We start from the raw sequence: 24449 nt of genomic DNA on the forward strand, positions 1-24449 counted from the left end.
ACTTTTTTCTTAAAAATTTGCACGGATACCTAAGCTGAAATTTTAACCACATATTCTTTGAGTAAAAGACTACCTACAAATAAATTTTGAGCCTTTAAATCAAACATTATTGTCATGCTCATACATCCTTAATAGTGATGAAACTGATTCCAACTTTGTTACAACGAGGATTTTTGAGGCAGATGAACACAAATATCGTGTCAGAATTGGTCTCCAAGGTACCTGGTGTCCAGAGTAAACGGTATCCCTACCTCTCTTGATGTTTTCAGGAAATTCGTTTTATAATCGGTCCAAAATCGTTTCCCTTGATGTTGAGCATGAATATCGCGACTGAATTGATCCCGATGTACCTGGTGCTCGATTCCGTCACGATATTTGGGTTAGCGACTTTTAGTTAGGTTTTAACCTAAACACTTTTTTGAAGTCAAGAATACAAATTTATGATGATTTGAATAACTATCTTTATGACGTAAACTTAAACTGCATATTTCAATAAATGCAAAGAGAAAATTTCTTTGTACACCGAAATTGTGTCATATTTTCTTTCATAAAGAAAATATTTTAAATAATTATCTATTTTTAGCCAAACAAATTTTTATTCTAATCTTTGATTCTTTTTGTTACAGGTATGTACACGAGTTAATTTCATGAATTCCACAATACGTCATACTTGGGTAAAGTATTTAATGCCGATTATTATCTAATGTTTCAAACAAAAGTTGGTTATTTTTTTATAAGGAATATTTTTTACATTTAAACTTTTGCTCTATCTCTAACGGTTTACAAGATGGGTCCTACGGGCCCAAGACCCAATTGACCTATGTTGATCATTTACGAACTCACTTTTTACGTCCTGAGTTCACTGTAAAAATTTCAGCTTGAGATATCTTTTCGTTTTTGAGTTATCGTGTTGACAGACGGATAGACAGACGGACAGACAACCGGAAATGGACTAATTAAATGATTTTATAAACACCTATACCAAAATTTTATCATAGCATCAATATTTTTAAGCTTTACAAACTTGGGACTAAACTTAGTATACCTTACATTACGTATATTAATGAGGGGGGCGCTCTTTAAATGTAATAACATCAAAATTCATTCAAAACAATTCTTGAAATTTTTACTCATCAAAATGAAATGGGAAGGGTGAACAAATCATCCAAAAAGTATCTCATCCGATTGGAATGCTATTTAATTATTTTCAAAAAAAAATATATATAAACTTTTTTGAACTACAAAAACAAAAACAATTCTTAAAATCAAACCTACGTATAAACAAAATTTTCTTAGGAAAATAAATTATGAAAAATATTTGATATACGTGTTTCAAATAAATTCATTAACAAAATAATTCTGAAAAGTTATTTAAACAATTTTAATTAATTTTAATGATATGTATTAATAAAAATGATAGATTATGAATACCTTCTACGAATACAACAATTTATTAAAATTATTAATATTAATAATAGGTATACAAAACTAATTATTATTGTTATTTATTTATATCTAAAAATAAAATAAAAACTTACTTTTTTTTATTTAAAAATATTGATTTTTATAATATTTATTTATATAAAATTACTTGTTAAAATATTAAAACTAATAATTCGTAGAAATCAACAAACATATATTTTATACCTTGTCATTGAGTACAGATTGTCACCCACTACATCAACTCAAAAAAAAAAACTCATGTGCGGGGTTGAGTAGTGGAGTTGAAACAAACGCATGAGTTGTTTGTATGAAAGTAATTACTGTCTAACAAATTTTAAATATTATTGTTTTGAAATGTAACATAGTTTTAAGCAATCTTTATTTGATTGGTTATATCATTTATAAATATTATAATAAAATACTGATGTGATTGTCACAACCACATGAGAAGGTTTATGAGCTTTCTTTAAAAAAAATTAGATTTCTTCGAATCGGATTTGAACCAGCAACATATGGACTACTATTGGCTTTAGTTTCTTTAATCTCCTACTCTATCGACTAGACTACGATACTGATGGTTATAGATATTAGCACAAATAAAAAAATATCATAAAAATGATCAATAGGTTTATTTCAAATTCACTTTAAGTTTGTAACAACAATTTTTATGTTCCAACTTCGGGATAAGGTTGTCATAATTTTAATACTTTTTTGCAGTGTATACAAAATAAACAACTTTTGTTTGAAACATTTTTTTTATATATATAATTGTTTTTCCTCGACGGAGCAATTAGGAGTAATTTTTTTTTTGGTGTCTATTTTATCGAAAACTATAAAAGGTACAGACTTGAAAATTTGTCTCCGAATATCTCAAAACAATTGAAAGAAAAATACTGCGTTTAAAACTTTTAATGAGTATAATTTTTAAATCTTGGAACTTGATATGTATTAATCAGATCACTTAAAAAAATACAAATTTTTGGATTGCTTTTTAAAGAGCGTTTGATATTAAAACGGATATAACTCATTAAAATAGTTTTATGCGTTTGAAATTTATTTACTAACAAAAAATCCCCTATTTATATCTGCACTGTATTAAACACTTAATCGTCAAAGTATTTGCTAATAAATGCTCAATTTATTATTCTTAATCAGAGAAAAAAAAATTAATAATAAAGAATATTTCAAAATCAAATGAATATGTAAACTTTGGAATTCCATATAATTATTTATTTAAGAGATAACGCATTATTTAACGTAAATAGAGTTTTTCTTTGAAAAATATATTTATTACACGTGGTACATAGATGTATTATATATAAATCGAGATTGCTAACTCGATTAATTTCTTCGGTCTTGGTATAGGATTTTGGGCGATATCATAAAAAATGCTCCACCAATAATCAATAGAACCGCATTTTTTAATTGTTTTGGGTTAAAATTACCTTATAAACTGAGTTTTATCGAAATTGGAAACAATAAATTTTTTTCAATTTTTTCGATTTTTTTCAAAGGGGTACCCCTTAAAAAATTTGCAAAAAATCGAGAAAAAATTTTCGGCTCCAATTTCGATAAAACTCAGAATATAAGGTAATTTTAACCCAAAAAGTTCAAAAATCGGGTTAATTTAATTACTGCATTCATGGTTTCTGTAATATCATCCAAAATGACAGTTAAATGTCAATTTTCTCAGAAACTGTAGATCCAATGAGTATATAAACACGATTTTTGAATTTTTTGGGTCAAAATTACCTTATAAACTGAGTTTTATCGAAATTGGAAACAATAAATTTTTTTCAATTTTTTCGATTTTTTTCAAAGGGGTACCCCTTAAAAAATTTGCAAAAAATCGAGAAAAAATTTTCGGCACCAATTTCGATAAAACTCGGAATATAAGGTAATTTTGACCCAAAAAGTTCAAAAATCGGGTTAATTTAATTAAAGGATTCATAGTTTCTGTAATATTGTCCAAAATGACAGTCAAATGTCGATTTTCTCAGAAACTACAAATCCAACGAGTATATAAACACGATTTTTGAATTTTTTGGGCCAAAATTACCTTATAAACTGAGTTTTATCGAAATCGGAAACAATAAATTTTTTTCAATTTTTTCGATTTTTTTCAAAGGGGTACCCCTTAAAAAATTTGCAAAAAATCGAGAAAAAATTTTCGGCTCCAATTTCGATAAAACTCAGAATATAAGGTAATTTTGACCCAAAAAGTTCAAAAATCGGGTTAATTTAATTACTGGATTCATAGTTTCTGTAATATCGTCCAAAATGACAGTCAAGTGTCGATTTTCTCAGAAACTACAAATTCAACGAGTATATAAACACGATTTTTGAATTTTTTGGGTCAAAATTACCTTATAAACTGAGTTTGATCGAAATCGGACATAATAAATTTTTTTCAATTTTTTCGATTTTTTTCAAACGAAAAATAAAACTCAGAATATTAGGTATTGGTTCAAAAAATTTTAAAATCGGATTAATTTAATAAATAGATGGACAGTTTCTGTAATATTGTCCAAAATTTCAGTTGAAGGTCGATTTCAAGCAAACTTTTCGAATATTTTCTGTTATGAAAATTAACTAGATTTTCGTGACTGTTAGATTAGATCTAGATTTTATCTAGACATCTCTGATATAAATTATTATAAATTTGCTAAAAATTATAAAAAAAAATAAGATAAATTTTATCAAATTTTAATTTAGATTAACGTGAAGTACCCACAGTGTGCGTATATTGCACAAGCCTTTGCTATATTTATTTATATATATTGCTAATCTTTGAACGACGCGACATACTACAATGTATGATGGATTGTACACAATACAATGTGTTCAATTCCAAGAGGCCACTAATAAATTTCATTAAAAAAATTGCTAATCTTATCTTTTAATACAAAATGTTTCTGTTGGTGGCGCCAACTATTAAAAACTATTCGACATTTCGAAAAACAAATATAAATTCTCAATATTCCTTTCTTTCAATGAAAACATGAAAAATGATGAAAACAAAACATTTCCTATTCAAAAACTCAACAATGAAAATGTGAAAAATTGGTGAACATGCGTAAATTTTACCTTGATTTTCCATAAAAATCTATGGAAAGAGTCTTCTCTTCTCTCTATATGTATATTATAAATGCGAAAGTAAGCATGTTTGTTTGTTTGTTTGTTACGCTTTCATGCTAATACTAGCGAATGGTTTTAAAAGAACTTAAAAATTAATCTTATTTGACATTACCATAAATTACAGATTTCTGTAAAAATAGTCAATATGAAATATTTCACGGCCATCTTCTCTACTCAATGAATAATTACGACTATTATATACACTTAAAAAAATAGAAAACCATACATATATTTTACCTGTGTAAAACAATCCTTACTATTATTTCGAGCGTTATAGAAAACGAATAAGCAAGAGCAATCTTTATCAATTTTTACTTTTAAATCCAGCGAAGCGGATGGGTATCACTCTAGTGGTCACTAAAAAAATATGTTATTAAAAAAAGTAATAAAATCGAATTATATTGAACACCTACGAGGTATTATTTTAGAAAATATTGGGTACGATTGTGGAAAAATTGCCTCGATTTATTTACCATTTTTTCAATTAGTTTAAATCAACCTCGAGGGCAGTATTTATTTATCAGTAAGGTTGTTTTACTTCGAAAATAAATCAATCCGAAAAAAAAAAAATTGAAAATAATGTCATATCGAATAAAAAAGGTTTCTGTTTGTATATTATTAATTTTTGGCCAGGGATTATCCCTCAGGGATTTTTAGGAATTGGCATAATTAATTTGATATTTATATTTAACTGGCAGTTACCCATCCGCTTCGGGCAACTTCAATTTTAAATACATACAAGTTCATAAAAAAATACTGACATTCCAGGACAATACTGGTCTACCAAATTGGTTTTTCTTAAAATACTGTCTGAAAACTAATCAAAGATTCGAAGTTCTTTTTGTTTTTAACAGAAAAATTGATTAAATTATTAATTAAAAGTAATAATAATTAAATAGTAATTGCTATCGGATTTAATTAATAAATTTATAATAATTTTTTAATATCAGTATTTATTAAAGTGTACATTTTTGTTTTTATTATTATTTAAAAAAACATTCCATAAATTCTTTATTAAAAATTATGTTCTTCTAATTAGCATGGTATGTTTAAATATACACTAAGTACACTGAACGGTATGGAAACTGAGTCAATAAATAACTAACTACAGATTCTAGTATAATCGTTGAGATAAAATATAAATAAGTTTTCATAGTTGATTGACAAAGGTTTGAAGCTTTAACAAGTGAAATTTGCAAATCTCTCGCATTTCAAACATATCTAAGAGCCTTTTTCGTCCAAACCTTTTCCAAATTGAGCCGATTTGGAAAATCATCGCCAATTTTACCCTTTTTTTTAGATACAGAATCCTAAATTCGCACTTGAAACATAGTTAAGAACAATCTCCCTTAAATAACCTTTCAAACATAACCAAAAAAATTAAAATAGGTTCATCCGTTTAGGCGCTACGATGCCACAGACAGACAGACACATACACATAGAGGCTAAACTTCGGAGGTTTTTAAAGTGTTAATTTTCATGAAATTCTTAGATTTTAGACAAATAACTTAAAACAGGTCTTCACTTGTAGCCAACCGAAAACTGAGAAGACAATTTTTTTTATGTTTTCTTTGATTTTCTTCAAAGTTTTTGTTAACTTGCGGCTCTAGGAACGAGTGAAGAAAACCAAAATTACTGACTCGTTTTTATAGCCAGTTATTATATTATTTTTATGTTTATTAAAAGTTTCCATAACACAAAATTATTTTCAGAAATATATAAGTAATATTCTTTGACCATATGGCTGTTAAAAATTGCCCACAGCGTTCTGCGTAGTGTATGTGTATTTTTGGTCCCATTAAATCTCAACTTTATGCTTTTTACGCATTAATGAATTTGAAACAATCAAAAATCGATCCTACAGATCGAAAAATATAGGAAATTATTTATACTTAGAGCATAATTTTGAATTCTCACAGAAAATCTCCCAGCGCCTGCACTAAAATATGGGTGATTCCATACATGAGGCACTATCGTTACTTTGGTTTGCAAAATAGTTGTATTTTGAGTTTTATTTTAAAAGAATTCTTAGAACTTACTTCAAAACCAAAAGATAAAAAAAATAATATTTTTTCATTCATGATACACTTTTTCATGGAATCACCCATATTATAAGTATTTATTTTGTTTTGTTTGGAATGTCCGGTTTGATCTCACCTTCATATAAACAATATTTACTCATTTACAAAACAAATAAAATCGATTCTAAAAATGGAATTACTTACACAATATTATATTTTTAATAAGAAATCGATTTGTGTCAAAGATTATAATTACATTTAGTTAAAGTTAAAACCCTGAGAGGATTTCAAATGAAATATCAATGGGAAAAAAAAAACAAATTTATATTTATAAATAAATATATAACGTACTAGCTTGATACCCGCCCACTTGGTTGGGCTTAAAAGTAAATACCATCGCTTTATAGCCTCCACTTCTCTTGATACCACTCGAAGGGATTGTTTTACACAACTAAAATATACGCACAGTTTTCAATTGTTTAAAGTGTAAAACAGTCATCGGAAAAGATGGCTATGAATTGTTTTAAATTTTTACAGAAATCTATAATTTTTGGTTCAAAATGAGGATTATAGATGGGGTAAAATATCAGATTAAATTAAAAAAAATTTTAAAATCTGATCATCAAAATTATAATGTATGAGCTATTTTATTGTTAAGTTTCATTCAAATCCATTTATTAGTTTTTACGCGAAAGCGTAACAAACAAACAAACATCCTTACTTTCACATTTATAATATATAGGGATATATATATATATATATATATATATATATATATATATATATATATATATATATAAAACGTAGATTTTTTTCTCAAGAAACATGAAGTCATTGAAACAATAAAATTTAAATAAAAACAAACAATTAAAACATGTAATGACGTAGATTTGACTTCTTCGGCAAAATTTACTTTTACAAAAACACACATTCATCATGATGTCATACTTTTATTTATTCCTTTTGTGTACACTGACTGACACTGTTTTTATAACCAAGAACGAGGACTACTGAGAATTGTTGCATTGCACACACACTCACACAAAAAAAACCCAAGATATTGCAGAATACGGAAAAAAAAAATGAAAGTAGGTGGTACCTAAAACTATTTTAAGGTTGAATGGCCCCGTGTTTTGTCTTGAGGTCGACGCAAAAAGTATTTTAATTTCGAATTAATTTATTTTATTATTATTAGCTTTCGATATATCGAAAAATTGAATTCTTATTTTTCATCTACATTCATGAAGTTATAACAAAATTCATCATCAAAGTTGAAAATAAGATAAAAATAATTTCAACCCTAAATGTACCTTGCTCGTACTTCCTTTATTTGAATGGAGACACTTGGTTTTCTTTCTTTTTTATGTCATTGCTAATATGTTTTCTTTTTAATAAAAGTTTTTTTTAAAATTTGTTTTCATTCGCTTCAATTGAAAATTATTCTTTCAAAATATGTGCTTTTTTAAGTTTTCTCCATAAGAGCAATGTATTTTATATCGATTTTCAATGATTTTTTTCTTAAATATTCGCTTGGATAACCTAAGCTGAAATTTTAACCACATATACTTTGAGTAAAAATCTACGTATACAAAAATTTTGAGCCTTTTTTCAAACATTGTTGTCATGCTGAACTCACTAATCAATGGCAATATAAGGTCCAAGGGGATAAGGATCCCCGGACACTCTGGTTGGAACGGTAATGAGAGAGCAGACAAGCTGGCCAAACTGGGAACTACCATGGCTCCCACTCAAGAAAAGCTTGCGAGGATGCCATACCAAGAAGGTCTAAACAGATTAGGAGATAATCTGAAAAACCAACAATTAAAGGCGTGGACCAGTTACGAGGGAGGGCGAATCGCCAAAAGCCTGTTGGGTGAAGGAAACTCGCTCGGTAACAGAGCCGAAGAGATCTTGAAACTAAACAGAGCTGATATTAGAGTCATCGTAGAGTTACTCACAGGGCATGATAACCTGAACAAGTTCCAACATCAGATTGGAAAAAGACAATCTCCCGCGTGTGACAGATGCGGAGAAAATTCAGAAGAAACATCGATCCACTTTCTCTGTTACTGCCCGGCGCTCGTACAGCAGCGAAGGAAATGGTTTGGTCCGGCCATAGTCGAACCAGGAGAAATTAGGAAACTCAGGGCTAGGCAAATCCTGGGTTATAATAGCATACATCACTATTTTTACCATACATCAGTTGGTTATAATAGCCACTGAAAAGTGTAGCGGGGATGGAGTACAAGGGTCTATTTGGCTAGGTGCTCTGAACCATTGCTTCGAGGAGCGATGCTCCAGCATGGCCCGCTAACCTACACACCCATGCCCATACCCAAGGGACGCAGCTGCCTTCATCCCACTCGGTATCCACTAATGAAATCTAGTTTGAATGTATTAATTTTTGCACAATGATAAACACAATGTTGCATTATTGGCATTTATATGCATAAATTAATTCAACTTTGATTACATAACATAATTATTTAAAATACCACAATAAATTAAACATTTTTGATTAATTATTATTTTTCTTATATGATATTTATTATAAATTAAATATTGGCACTAATTAATGTTACCTATAGAAAAGAAAATGTGTTGTTAGGTATGCGGAAATTAAAATTATTGGAAAAACTGGATATAGATAAATATTGTGTGAAATAGGCATGCTATGATGACTATGTAGTATGTTGCAATATAATTCATCTATAATACTAGTACTACTAGTTATGTGTAATTCAGGTATTTTGTTTACATTTTATCATTTTCCAAGGTTTTTCATTTTAAATTTTTCATCGTATATATAATATACATTTTTTTTCTTGTCCAAGGCAACATAAAAAGGCAAATTTTCTTTTATTAATTCAAATAAATCATTGTAAAGCTGTGTGTGTGTCCGTCTGTGTCTCGGTTTGTCTGTGGCATCGTAGCGCCTAAACGGATGAACCGATTTTGATTTTTTGGTTTTTCATTTAATTTAATGAAGATTGTAATATTTAGATATATTTCAAATGTGGGTTTAAGATCCCGTAGCAAAAAAATTTATCGGGAGCTTTTAAAATTTTGTAAATTTCACTTGTTCAAATTTGTTCCCTAATGAAAAATGTTTTCTTAAGGAAATCATATATCAAGTTACCTGTTGGTAATCTCTCGTGAGAAATGACGCTTTATTGTAGTCTAGATTTTAAAAATATTGAAAGAAAGCATGGCCCAACCTTATTTAATACATTTTTTAGTATTATTAAATTCTATGATTTGGCGCCAGAGAGTCGCAAAGAAAAACAATGACGATATATTCATACAAATTTTCCTTTAAAGAACAGTTTAGAATATAAAAAAATTAATATTATGTATTTATAACCATTTATAACGCGCATGTGCAGAATATTAAGTGAGGTTAGTAAGTTTTCATTAGTTAAAACCGGATTTTATACATTCACATCATATATCTTAAAGATTAAACTTAAAAAATTGCGTATGAATTTTAATATTTTAATTTAAAATTTATACAATTTAATTTTTATAAAGAAAACAAAAATTTTAAAAAGTTTAAAAATGTTTTAAACAAATATTTATGAATGGAATTATTAATAAAAAAAATAAAGCATAATAATTTGTTATTTTTATTATTATTAAATAAAAAATACACAAACATACATGAGAGAATATAACAATTTCATTATTTTAATTATTTATAATTATTGGGTAAATATGGAAAAATTTCTAAATAAACAATTTATTTATTATGTTTGAAATATATACCGGGTATACCATATATAAATTTGATAACGTAATGTATTTGGAAAATATAGTAAACAACATCCCCTACTTCTTATACCATGGCATATATATGAAATATATCAGAGTATATTAAGTTTAGTCTTAAGTTTGTAACGCTTAAAAATATTGATGCTATCAACAAAATTTTGATATAGGTGTTCATAAAATCACCTAATTAGTCCATTTTCGATTGTCTGTCTGTCTGAAAACAAAAACGAAAAAGTTATCAAGCTGAAATGTTTACAGCGTGCTTAAGACATAAAAAGAAGAGGTCGACTTCTTAAATGAGCAACATAGAACAGTTGGGTCTTGACTGTAAAGTGTTAGAGATAAGAAATTCCTTGTAAAAAAATAAACAACTATTGTTTGAAACATTTTTTAGTAAACATCACTGTCTACCCGTGAGGGCGTAAATTAGGCGCAAATTGTGTAGTATATATTATATGTGAATATCAGTTATGTATGTGTGATATGTATGTATGTGTAATGTGACAGTGTAATCAACACGGTCTATACATGGTATTTCAACAGTTAACTCAATCAATTGTTTATTTTCAGTTGTTTTATATAAAATTTAACAATTATATTGTAGCTTGTACATATTGATCTTCTCTCATTTAATTCGAAACACCCAGTTATTTTTAATAATTTTATTTATTAAAACAATAATATAATGATTTACAAATTTTTAATTTTATTTTATTATTTTTTAAATGTATTCAAAAATTCCTTTCTTACGTACAAAAATATTATTAATATTCATAATTTTAATAAAATAATAATGGATTTTTAATGTGACGTCGTTGACACTGGTCAAGATAACTAGAAAAATTCCTTTTTCAAAAATACTTTGTTAATTTTTTTTTTGTTTTTTTTTTTTTGCCATAGGTGAAATATTAATATAGTTTTTATCGATTTTGATAATATTTATTTATAATAAATTTCATTACATTCTAATTATGATGAGTGAAATTTTTGCATTATTTTTCCCAAACACTTTGTATAAAATTAAAAAAAAAGGAATTTAAGAGAATTCAATTCGTCAAGATTTTTGAGAAATTGAGATACTCAAATTTTGTTTGTTTGAATTTTCATTCATAGTACATTTTTCCATGGAATCACCCAGCTTTAAAAGCTCTTCCAGAATCTAATTTCGACCTTTTGCGGAATTTGCATATCGTAATCATTCAACTAAATCAATAATTATTGATTTTTATTGTAAGTTTCTTGACATTAAAAAGACGTCATGAACAGGAAAAATTTTAGTTTTTGGTAATTTTGACATACGTCGTTTTATTGATTACGAGGTCATATAATGTCGGTCGATAACCTAGGCTGGTTTTTTTTTTTTACTTAAAAATCAAGTTCTTTTATGACAACAGGAAAAATTACTTTTTAAACAAAATCATAAACAATTTTTAATTTTACATAAAAACATCTGTTGTGATTCCATTTCAATTGATACCAAAATATCTTCCCTTTCGATAGGACAGCGGAAATCCAAAGACTTTTTTTCCTGGATAAAAAAAAGTCAGATTGCTAGAATTTTCATTCTAAAAGTAAGGCAAATAAAGAAAAAATACTTTCAAACAATTTCCTAATGATTGTAACAAGTACAGCTTAATAATTCTATTTACAATAGACTAGGACTGAATTTAAAATATGAATTCATTGATACAAAATTACTGAAGTTAAATAAACAAAATCATTACATCTATGAAAGAGATTGATTTTAGTAAAGTCGTGCATTTTATTGATGGAAAATAAAATTGTACTTAATTGGAATATATAATCGTGTAAATAAGGTGAATAGACGAATTAAAAGAACATTCTTTTGCTGTTTATTTAAATATAGGATTTTGTTATATTACGAACACATAACTATCATGTCTAGTCCATATGTGATTGTGTCAACTACATAAAAATCTCAAATTTTCGAAATACTATAATAGTATGCTATAACCTATAACTTTAAAGATCTAATTTTGTTAGGTATATATGTAGATTTTAGACCGTGTACCAGTGAAGTTAAAAGTGGTATCATAAATTAGCACTTGAGTTCACATAATTATAAATAAAATATACAATTTGGTTGTTTATTTAGCCTTGAAAACAAAATAATTTTCTTATCAAAACAAAAAAAAATTTATTTTTGTGTTTGAAAATGATAAATAACATTAAAATGTGTACAGGATGCTTAAGGGAGACTGTTACAAACTTAAAAGACAAACATCTTGCTCTTCGTTATTTTTTTCAATTTGATTGACAGGTGAAAATTGATAAATTTACTTTCAACAGTTCTGAAGATCACTCTATTGTTGAAAAAATCTTGATAAAATCGTGCATAAATTCTAAGTGCAATCACATACATCTTATGTGTAAATATCTACCGCTTCGCCTGGTACACTCAATAGTATAATTGGTTTAATATATGGTTTCAATTTATTCAAATATAAAACAATCGTTTGGTAATTAAAAATTCTGACACGCATATATTTAAGGTCCATTTGGCTTTCTTTGTACTTGATACAACAATACTGAATACTGAACGACTGACTCAATCAAATAATTATTATTTGATTTTATATTATAATAAAATTATGATTTTAATTATTAAAAACATTTTATTATGAATTGAAATTAAATTTTTATTAATTTTTTTTTATAGTTATAAAAATATTTATGTAATATAAACATTAAATTTTGATTTTTAAAGACAGTTTCCAATCAGAGTTTGTCCTTTTTATGTTATCGATTCTTTGAAAATATATTTGTACGTGTTCCTCGGTAGAAAAAACTACCCGATTTTTTAAATAAGTAAATGATTTCAAAAGTAGGCTTATTTAACATTTGTTTTATGGTAAAATGGTAAATGGATGAAATGTTTTTATAGATTTCTCCAAGACTATTTAAATTAAAGTTAAAACCTTAATAAATTGTTGAAAACGAAAGAAACACGCTGTGTCCGACTAATTAAGGATGTATAAGCACGGTAGCGGGGACATAAATGTAAAAAAATATATTTTTTCAATTATGATGGTGAATTATGTTTTAACTTGACAATATAAGACGATAAATAAGAATAAAATTTTCCGATATCTGGAGTGCTTTTCGAAATATCGAAAATATTATTTTAATTATTTAGCTTTCGATATTTCGAAAACTAAGGCAGATATCGAAAAGTTGTATTCTTATTTTTCAATATTAATCATCAACGTTGAAAATAAGGTACAAATAATTTCAACCACAAGTCTAAACTTGCCTTCGCGCTCGAACTACCTTAAGCGATCTTAACTATTTGATTTAATGTTATGTTAAACTTCGGGTAGCTTTCTTGGGGATAGTTGATTCAAAAAATTAACATTTGTCTGTGAAGAAAGAGGGATATACAAAAATTGAACCAATAGGGTTTCTGGTTACATCCGGAATATTAATCTATAAGCTTTTCTGAACAAGAAACAATTGAAAAAATGCGATCTTCAATTTCTGCACACTCAACTGTATCTAGCGCCTGCTCTATTTGTAAATATCGAAATTTATTTCTAGTAGAAAATTTTTTAATCAAAATTTTATTAACTCCATATTTTTTTATAATTCACGAGATATAATCATGCCCATAATATTACCAAAAAAAAAAAAATCATTAAAAAATTCATAAAATAAAAACAATAATAATTTCAAACAAAAGTCCATACTCCAAACAGCATAATTTACATGTTAGGATCAAACACCGAAAAACGCTCACATCATGTAAAATGGTACATATCACATTTTTAATATGAACTACCAAATATGCACACCAAACCGTAGAAATTCAACCCAAATAAGTTGGGGAAAAATAATGTATATTTTACGTGTTGTGGTTTATTCAAACACGCTCAATGAGTAATTTTGATGTTTGCGCCTAAAATATATATGTAACACTCTCAATCAGTCATTTTAAACAAAGTGTATACTGTATATGGCGCCCGTCATTTATATAAATATCATATAAATATCAAATAATAAATTTATAATTTTTTTTTTTTAATATAAAATTTTTTATCAAAAATGTTATAAATTTTTTTTTTAATATTATTCAATTTTTTATTAGCAAGGTGATATTACATGATGATAAATTATTTAGCACTCACACAATATAAATATGATTGAGAGAGTTTATACTTTATATATTCGCTTTATATTTGAATAATAAAATTATTTGAATGTACGATGTGCGATGTAACAATACTTGGGAACTATATGGCCTCAATAAGATCTCTATTATATTTTTAAAGCCATAATATATCCTTGAATCTATTTTGACATACTTTTCGGTCTGATGTCTGTAGATATTGGCATTAAAAATGCACGAGTTAAAACATTCTAAGTATTATTACCATAACATTACATGAGATGAGTACACTTAGAATGTATTATGGTATTACACCGTAACCTAAGGAACAAATACTTATTTCAATCGAAAAAACGACACCTATGTAATAATAATTTAAGCTGTACAATCAACCATTAAATAAGTGATTCTGATCTTTGGTAACTTCTGATTACTTTTTATAGATGTCGTTTTTTATTATTTATAATAGTTTTTTATACACGCGTTAATAATTTTAATTTTTTTGCTATTTACAAAAAAATGTTTCAATCAAAAGTTGTTTATTTTTTTTATATATTCTGACAAAGTTTGGATGAGAATAAATGAATACTGTTAATTTTTCAACGGGATATTCTTGTCTTGTTATAAATATATATCTTAATTAGTATATTATATTTACTAGCACCTCAATATTTTATAATTAGTGAGGTTATGTACATAATTAAATATGTATGAAGTTTCTGATCTACTAAAATTTAAAATAATATTCATCAAGCAATACAAATCACATGATCTTGTGAATTATTGCAACATTGTTTTTGTTTGTTTGTGATCAACACGTGATCTAAATCGTCATACCATGGCATTTTGATGAAAAATTTAGCTCGAGGCCGAACTCGCATATTAAAAAACGCTCATTGTCTTTTAATATTGAAACAAAGCTTATATTATCAAAAAATAAAAAAATGACATGTTTCGGTATAAGTATTCTCAAACTGTTAACATACAATGATCATAAATGATCATACATAAGTCCTAGCCTAAAAAATACTTTATTTCCTTTTCAAAACACCTTTCATGATACAATAGTTGTTAGCAATCTACAATTATATTCAAACATCTATGTTTAAAAAAATATTTAATATTTTTGAAAAAGTAGGCTTCTTAAAACATGTCATTAATCCATTTGGATTCAATTGATTATTTTTTTGCTTTGATAAAACATCAAAATTTTCGTGTAATATTTTAAAAACTCATTATCGCCGCCTAATGTTTCCTCCAATAGATATCACTTTCATTAATGCATACATCGAAAAATTCCCGAAAATGTTTTATGTCGTTATAATTTTTATGTTGTGTATGCTCGCACGTTGGATTCAATGTAAATTACGTAGCGAAAAAACAAATATCGTTCCTCCATCAGAAACGAGTAAATTAGTTAATGATATGATTTCCGCATCGTTAACGAATGGACTTAACGATCTCAGTAGTGGGGAAGATAATGATATGAATTTAAGATGTCGTGGTGATATTGGAGCTCAAGAACCTTAATTGAAAAAATAAACGGAAAATAAAAAAATGGAAAATAATTTAAAAATAATAAATCATATTCAGAGAGAGTGATTCAATTTTTACGATACAACATGTGATTCATAATAATTTTGAAAATGGTACAAATTTAAATCACTATTTCTTAGTTTATTCCTTAAGAAACGATGTGTATATGTGTGTTACGTATCAAATACAAAGCATCTATTGTTCGAAACTGATACTAACCTGACGGATACAGTACACAGTGAATGTCTCGAAAAATAAGTCAGTGATCGATAATTTGTATTTTTCATACAAACTTACTAAAATAATTCAAGAATATTAGAAAATTTTTATTAAAAAGTTTATTTTTATCGCATAGTTTCAAAGTATTGGGAAATTATTGTAAAATTAGATTAAAATTTTTCATTCAAAAATCTTTTGATATTGCGAAAAAAAAAAATGTTCAATAAAAGTTCAAGGTTTCTAATAGTTTATAGATCAAATGTTATCAAAAATTCAATTACAACAAAACAAAATAAAAAATATCAGAAACAGTTAAGGTAGGACTCGAAAAATTTGACTCAACGTTGAAAATTATTTAATTAAAACGATTTTGTTGAATTTGCGAAAAATTCTATGTAAGAGCGAATAAATAGAAGCCTGTTAAGATTGAGGTCAAAATTGAAGAATACTTTTTCTGGAATATTGGATTCAAGATGGAAGCTTTAGATGAAATCTTTGTTATTAATCGCGCCGTGTGCTAATATTAAAACTTACCGACTTTTGGTTTATTCAAAGTGACTTAACCAGATCGATTTCGTAAGTTCATTTAAAGCCTTGACGAATCTCAATTAAGGTTCGTTAAGCCACGCGTTGTGAGCATTATATTTAAATTATCTCGTAAATACTAGTTTTAATTGAAACTATAAAAGTTAAGCTTTTCATCGAATTTTTTTTTTAATTTTTTTAATTAATTTTTCTTTTTTAGGTATTATTCTAGTATGAATTTTTGATTTTTTATCAAGACGAAAAAATGTAAAGAATGATAAATAAATATAAATGTATCAATAATTCTTTAAAGAATTTATCTTATTTTTCTTGGAATTAACAAAAAAATAAAAATAAAAAATCGCACACACTATTTAGAAATATGATATTATTAAAATTTATTTATTCAATAATATTAATTTATTGATTAAAAATTTGTTATTAAAACAAAGTATACTTGAGGACAAAAAAATTGAATCGCTAAAATATTTAGGATACTTAGAAAAATTATCGACTAAGGGCTGGCGTTGGAAATTTCTATTAGAATAAAAAGTAGAATCCTGGACAAAGCTTCTAGATTTAGCTGCTTGTATCGCTTATGGCGTTGCGGTTCTTGTCTTGAATAATGATTCTTATCTCAGATGAAGTTTAATGGTATACAAAAAGGGCAATCTGGAAACTTATGAATAAAATGTTTCAAATCACGTAACATTTGACTAATAAATGTACCGTTTTCGAGATTTTGAATTAGTGAGTCGACATCTTTGGCTGTGAGTGTAGGTAGTATACATGAAAAGAAATTATAATACATATTTTAATTATTAATAGAACTGTTGTTTTGTTGTGTTGTTGTTATGAAAAGTTGTTTTTCTCAAGATAATTTATATATATATATATTTTTTTTAATATGAATAAATTAAATTTTATCTCTTTCACGCCATATTCATCGCATACGCTGTACTGTGCAAGATCAATTTAAAAAAAATCTAGATCCTTATTTAAATTAGTCAAGTCCCACGTTCTATTTTCCTCTTTTTCTCAAAATAGTAGCCTTGGACCTGATATGACACAGCATTTCTTATCCACCAATCCAAGCTTTCAATTTCAGTTCAAACGGCTTTTACGATTTAAACGGGACCTTGCAAAAATTTTCCATGCGAATAATCGTTCTCTGTGACGGATTTTGCCGGGCCGGGATTAATATTTGAATGCGGGTCATATTTCCACCGGGGCTGTGGTATATTAGCTAACAATTTTCCATAATTCCATTTTAAAAAGTTAGAATTAAAATTATATATTGCTTATGTAAAAAATTTCTTCAGATAATTGGTTGGGAATTACTAAGCATGCGGATTCTTGATATTTCTCTGCGGCGAATAATTATTATTTTTTATTAGAAGGTCGTACAATCGCCTGGCACACTCACATGTCAAATGAATGATTGACTAATGTAAATTTTTTAACACCCTTTTTTTTATAATATTTTTATTTTTAAACTTCATAATTAATTATTGTTTACTAAAAATTGTAGCAAAGAAATGTGGAAAAATCCATAATAATAGAAGAGGGCGTATCCACCATATCATAACAAGTAGTATTATAGACCGGTGTCTTGAATGAACCATGTTTCTTAAAAAATGTTCCTTATCAAAAATTAAACAACTTTTGTTTGAAACATTTTTTCGTAAACATCACTGTTTACCCGTGAGGGCGCCAATTAGGCGGAAATTTTAAAATCTGTACTATACTCGATTATCAGCAGTTATGTATATGTCACATGTTTGTATGTGTAATGTGATAAAGAAATCAACACTGACTATGCATGGTATTTCAACAATTAACTCAGTCAATTGTTTGTTTTCTCTTGGTTTTAATTTCATTTTAGTTCGAGATATTACGATTTTGAATTATTTAAGGATATAAATTCGAATTCATTTTTTTCTTTCAAGGACCCCGCGCGATTAGATAGAAAAATAGCTTTCTGTGTGAAATTTTTCAAATTATCCTCAAAATATTCTTTGAATTTTTCTGATCAAAAGCTTTCATGGCCACAAAATTTCTTAACGAGTACTTTTCGAGCTACAGGTGATCGAAGCTACATTTATATTATAGTTATAATATTTGACTACCGCGTGTGTGTAAATCGATAGTCGTATACTATAACTATAATGTAATAAAAGGGTAGCTTTGATCGCTCATTGTTCAAAAACTACTCGTTAAAAAATTTTGTGGTCGTGTAATCTTTTGATCAGAACGATCCGAAGAACATTTTGGGAGCAGTTTGAAAAAGGTTCACAGAAAGCCCTTTTTATAAATTTTAAAAGAGTCTAGAATCTGGGAACTTTTTTTTTCCTCGATCGAAACGAAATCGAGGTTAAATTGTTTTGCTGTTTGAAATAAGTTGAACCAAATTAAAGTCAGAACCACTTTTTTTTTTTCGGGGCAGATACTGGTCTATTATGATTGCCTTGGCTGTTATTTCATTTTTTATAGAAAATATATTTGTTAACGGTACAAAAATAAATCCGTATTATCAAAATTTCCGCTCAATATATTAAAATTTTTTCTTTTTTACACTCACTCAAATAAACATAACAAAAAAAAAAAGATTTGTATAAATAAAAAATTTATAAATACTACAATAATATAGTCTGATTAAATATTGACAGACAGACAGATAGACTTGTTTTAAATAAAGGATGTCCCAATAATAAGATTGCATTAGGAAAAATGAAAACAGAATTGTGGTATGTTTTTCCGGAACACAAGCGTAGTTAATTCCTTGATTTTTTTTTTTTTTTTTGAAAACAGTTTAAACCACATATCGATTTTGAAAACGTTTTTCATCTTTTCTTTGGTCTAGAATATTGAATTGAATTTTAATCGGTTATTGAAAAATCGATATCGTATACTAAAAACCATAGAAATTTTCGAAAAATCTTTAAGGACGTTCATGCGTGTACCTGTTTTGCTATGTGCGTTCATAGGGAAACAGTATGTAAATTTTAAAGAATTTTAAATTAGTAGAAAATAGAAATTTTTTTTGAAATTCTATTAAAAGTTTAAATAATAGTTAGCTGGTAAAAGTTTCAAGTATGGTTATCGATATAATTTTTGAAAAATATCGATTTATATTTTCCATTTAGTCTCATGTTAAACCTTACTTTTAGTCACTTTTTAAACTTAAAATTTAATGAAATTAATTCGATAACAGGATATTTTTCCTGTTTTAAATCATAGAAAATTATTTAAACTATCGCTTTATCGTATTGTTTTTAATTTCTCTACTAACATCGTTGACGCATGAACGTCCTTAAATGATATTTTTTTGTTTAAGGTATAATGCCCGTAAACTCAATTTTTTACAAAATGAAATAAATTATCTTGACGAAAAATATACTCATGGTCTAAAAATGTACCTCTTAGGAAAAAACACGCTACATAAATTATTTTGACCGAAAAAAAAATCCGCCGCGGGTTACGGTAACTACGGGAACGGAATTCTTGGTTTCTTTTGTATCACCCTGTAAGTTGTTGTGTAGGCACCTATTATAAAATTTATATTAAAATTTTTTTTTTTTCATTTTGTCCTTGACTGTGCTTGTGTTGTTTGTATTAAAAAAAATTTTTTTTTTGTTAAATTTATGGTATTTAATAATAATAATAAATAAATATGTCTACACATATTTATTTGAAAAAGCAACAATTTTTTGTTGCCGATTCGTTTGGATTCAATATTGGTCTTGGGTCCGTAGACTAATTTTGGAATTCACTTTCATTTTTAAGTAAATTTTCCACATTCTTCTATCTTTTATTAGTTATGAGTCGAAGCTGACTTCCGGAATGGAATTCTTTTTCTAAATCTCAGAACAGATGATATAATAATAATAATAATGGGGTTTAACCTCCGTTTCTCTGACATATACGCCTATAACAGAGGCCACCCGCATCATTATTTGTTAATCTTTATTTATTTACACACATATTCACAATTACATTTTGATATGGGTGGAGTCGGTTACTTTGTTCTTATCCAAGCGACGACAATGTGATCAATTCTGAACTCCCATTAATTATAAATTGTTCACACTACCGCTGCCTGGATTCGAACTCGCAACCTATGTCTAAATGGACAAACAGACAAAGACAAACGCCTTAGACCGCTCGACCATTTAGGCTCTTACATAGTAGAATAGATGATATCAGAACCTTGAATGATACTGCTTTAATTCACACATTGAAAACTATAATTTATTTTTGTTGTTGCCAGAAATTATAAAAATAATATGGTTTGAAATCATGAATAAATCAGCATATCAAGTTTTTATAAACTAAGCTCGTCGCAAATATCCGTGTCTGCAAACATTGTTTTTAGTATTAATATCAATTGAATTTAATTACCGTTACAAAATCCTTGGCCAATAGAAATAGTGGAGGGAGGAAGGAAAAGCCTTCGGTCCTTTGTAGGCTTTTTTTAACTCCCCGAACTAAAAAAACGGGGCTGTTATAAGTTTGACAGCTGTGAGTGTGTGTGACATCGTAGTATCTCAACGGATGAACCGATTTTAATTTTTTTGGTTTTGTTTGAAAGGTAATTTAATGGAGAGTATTCTAGCTATGTTTCAAATTCGATCGGCTCATTTGGAGAAAGCTTTAAGGAAAAAGTTATTTTAATCAAGAGTGTTCTTAGATATGTTTCAAGCGGTACCCGAAAAATTTGTCGGGACTCTCAATTAATACACTCTTTCAAAATCTTCTGCTCTGCGCTTTGCCTGGTTCGTTTCCTTTAATTAAGTCTATGAGAACCGCCTATAATTATTAAGTGCAAGGATAAATCCTTGCTCAAATAAAATGAATCAATTTTTTATGGTCTCAAACTTACATTATTAAACTCAAAAAAAATTTTCCATACGAAATCAAAATTAACAATTTCCCCGGGCGTATGTTATGAGTTTTAATTTTTCAAGTATTTTTTTGTCTTTATTTGTGAAATAAAATATTGATTTGTGATACGCTTTGTCGTCTAAATGGCAGGTGTTTTGTGACAACTTATTTAAAAAAAAATAAAAAAACAAGTTTTAAGAATATATTTTACTAACCATATTGTATTTGAGTATTTAAGGTGATCATTTTTTAATTGGCCTCTTTAGGGGCAAATTATAATGAAATTTTGATTCGCCATTGAAATCAATGGAATCATATTTTTTGGAAAATGACATCTCCAATTTTTTAAGTATTTCCGGGTGCGGAACCCTAAACTCGCACTTGAAACATAGCTTAGAACATTCTACATTTAGGCACTACGATGCCACAGACAGACAGACAGTCACACACTTAATGTTCAAACTTATAACATCGCTTTTTTGGTTCGGGGGTTAATAAAAGAAATATATAATTTAAACTTTTGGGACTAGAAACTTCGAAAATCTTGTAGAATAGAACGACGAGGCCTCAGTGAATTGCGTGGCTCTGGCCAAGTGTCCAATAGAAAAAGATATACAATTTAAAATCATAAAACCTGCATAGAGAAAGACATTCGAAGTTTAAAAACAATCTTGGATCTGACCTTTTGCATGTAGTATCAATCACATTTGTATTTTTTTAAATAAATCATTGATCGTAAAGTTTTATAAGCACATTTTTAACTACAACTAGACAAATCTAGAATCAACCATAAAACTATCCTAAAACTGAAACGGCTAACATAATAGTATTCATAATATGTAGTGTAAGTCACATATGGAATCTCAAAAATTAGTTTTCCAACGATGAAACCTAGTAGAAATTGAGTAAAAAACATTATTGAAACGTTTTTTCTTTATCTAGAAGAGACTAATCAAAAATTCAGCGAATAAATTTAATAATTTACTTGTGTAATAAAATGGAAAAAAAAAAACGCTAATTTAAAGTTAAATCCATCCCATAAGGTACAAATTTTTTTTTATTTGTGAGTCTGTCTGCTCTACCAGTATTATTGTTCGCTTGTCTGGAAAATCTGATTTTTTATGTAAATACACAAAAATTATGTAAATAAACTTTTTTTTTTGTTTAATATTTAACAAAAAATTTACTTTCATATTTATACGTATTCAAATGTGATTTTTATTCGGATTATATAACCATACGGTTATAATTTAGAGTTATTTACAAAACAAGTGAAAACAAACAATTGTCTAAGTTAATTGTTGAAATATCATGCATAAATAGTGTTGATTACTCTATCACATTGCACATACTATACAATTTACGCCTAATTTGCGCCCTCACGGGTAAACAGTGATGTTTACGAAAAAATGTTTCAAACAAAAGTTGTTTATTTTTTTATAAGGAACATTTTTTAAATTTAAACTTTTGTTCTATCTCTAACGATTTACAAGATGTGGCCTACTGACCCATAGGTCAAGACCCAATTGACCTATGTCGCTCATTTACGAACTCGACCTCACTTTTTACGTCCTGAGTACGTTGTAAAAATTTCAGCTTGATGTCTTTTTTCGTTTTTGAGTTATCGTGCTCACAGACAGATGGACGGACGGACGGACAACCGGAAATGGAGTAATTAGATAATTTTATGAACACCTATACCAAAATTTTGTTGAAAGCATCAATATTTTTAAGCGTTCCAAACTTGGGACTAAACTTAGTATACCTTGTATATTACAAATAATATAATTAGATTACTTTCACTATCTTCCGACCTTGTGGTTTCTCTCCCGATTTCCCAAAACTTTGGGGTGGCAATATGATCTAATAAGCAAATTTTTTATAACGTTTCAGAATTTAAACAAATTATTTAATCAATTTGCACACGAATGTGACATGAGTCATGTAAAAAAAAAATAAAAATTCACAAATAATACCGCACATAAATTTAAAAAAAATAAATATATTATATTTTAGTCTATCAAAAATTAAATATTATACAATAAAATATCAGAATTAACAACAAGCAACAACAACAAAAATGAAATCTTGTTTATTATTATGTTTTTTTTTTTTTTTTTTGTCTATAAATTAACAAATTAATTTTCAATCATCATAAAAGAATTTTTAATAATTAGGTAATTTGAAATCAATTTTACAAAATTTAATTGAAAATAATTTATTATAATTTTAATACCAGCACATAGCTTTTTTCTTTTTTAAATAAATAATTTAATTTAAAATTTACGTCTGACAATGTTTTATAAAATATCTTTTTTATTATGTCTTCAAGGACATTATTTTTTGGTTCATTTAACTGTCTGATTGGTTTTTATTTGATAAAAAGATGTTAGAGGAAAAGTCTTGTATCTTCGAAGACAAAAAAAGTTTTAACAAAAAGAAAAATTCGACTTCAAAAGAAACAAGGGAAAACAAACAATTGACTGAGTTAATTGTTGAAATACCATGCATAGTCAGTATTGATTTCTTTATCACATTACACATACAAACATGTGACACATACATAACTGATAATCAAGTATAGTACATATTCTAAAATTTCCGCGCAATTGGCGCTCTCACGGGTAAACAGTGATGTTTACGAAAAAATGTTTCAAACAAAAGTTGTTTAATTTTTGATAAGAAACATTTTTTACATTTAAACTTTTGTTCTATCTCTAACGGTTTACAAGATGGGTCCTACTGATCCAAGACCCAATTGACCTATGATGCTCATTTACGAACTT

The 24449-nt window shown here is 27.4% G+C and overlaps 1 protein-coding gene across 7 annotated transcripts in view; it reads left to right on the top strand.

The window, feature by feature from the left end:
• Nucleotides 1–24449, top strand: part of LOC123301551 (insulin receptor substrate 1) — a 97485-nt gene that overhangs the window by 42574 nt on the left and 30462 nt on the right. Inside the window, exon 1 of one of the 7 annotated variants that reach the window (XM_044884345.1) lies at nt 16793–16797. The exons of the other annotated variants lie outside the window; for them this stretch is intronic. The gene's annotated coding sequence lies outside the window, so the exon portion shown is untranslated. Of the gene's footprint in view, nt 1–16792; nt 16798–24449 lie in introns of those variants that run through there. 7 annotated transcript variants of the gene reach the window in all.

The sequence above is a fragment of the Chrysoperla carnea genome, chromosome 5 (genome assembly GCF_905475395.1).
Source record: "Chrysoperla carnea chromosome 5, inChrCarn1.1, whole genome shotgun sequence".
Taxonomy (NCBI): Eukaryota; Metazoa; Arthropoda; class Insecta; order Neuroptera; family Chrysopidae; genus Chrysoperla; species Chrysoperla carnea.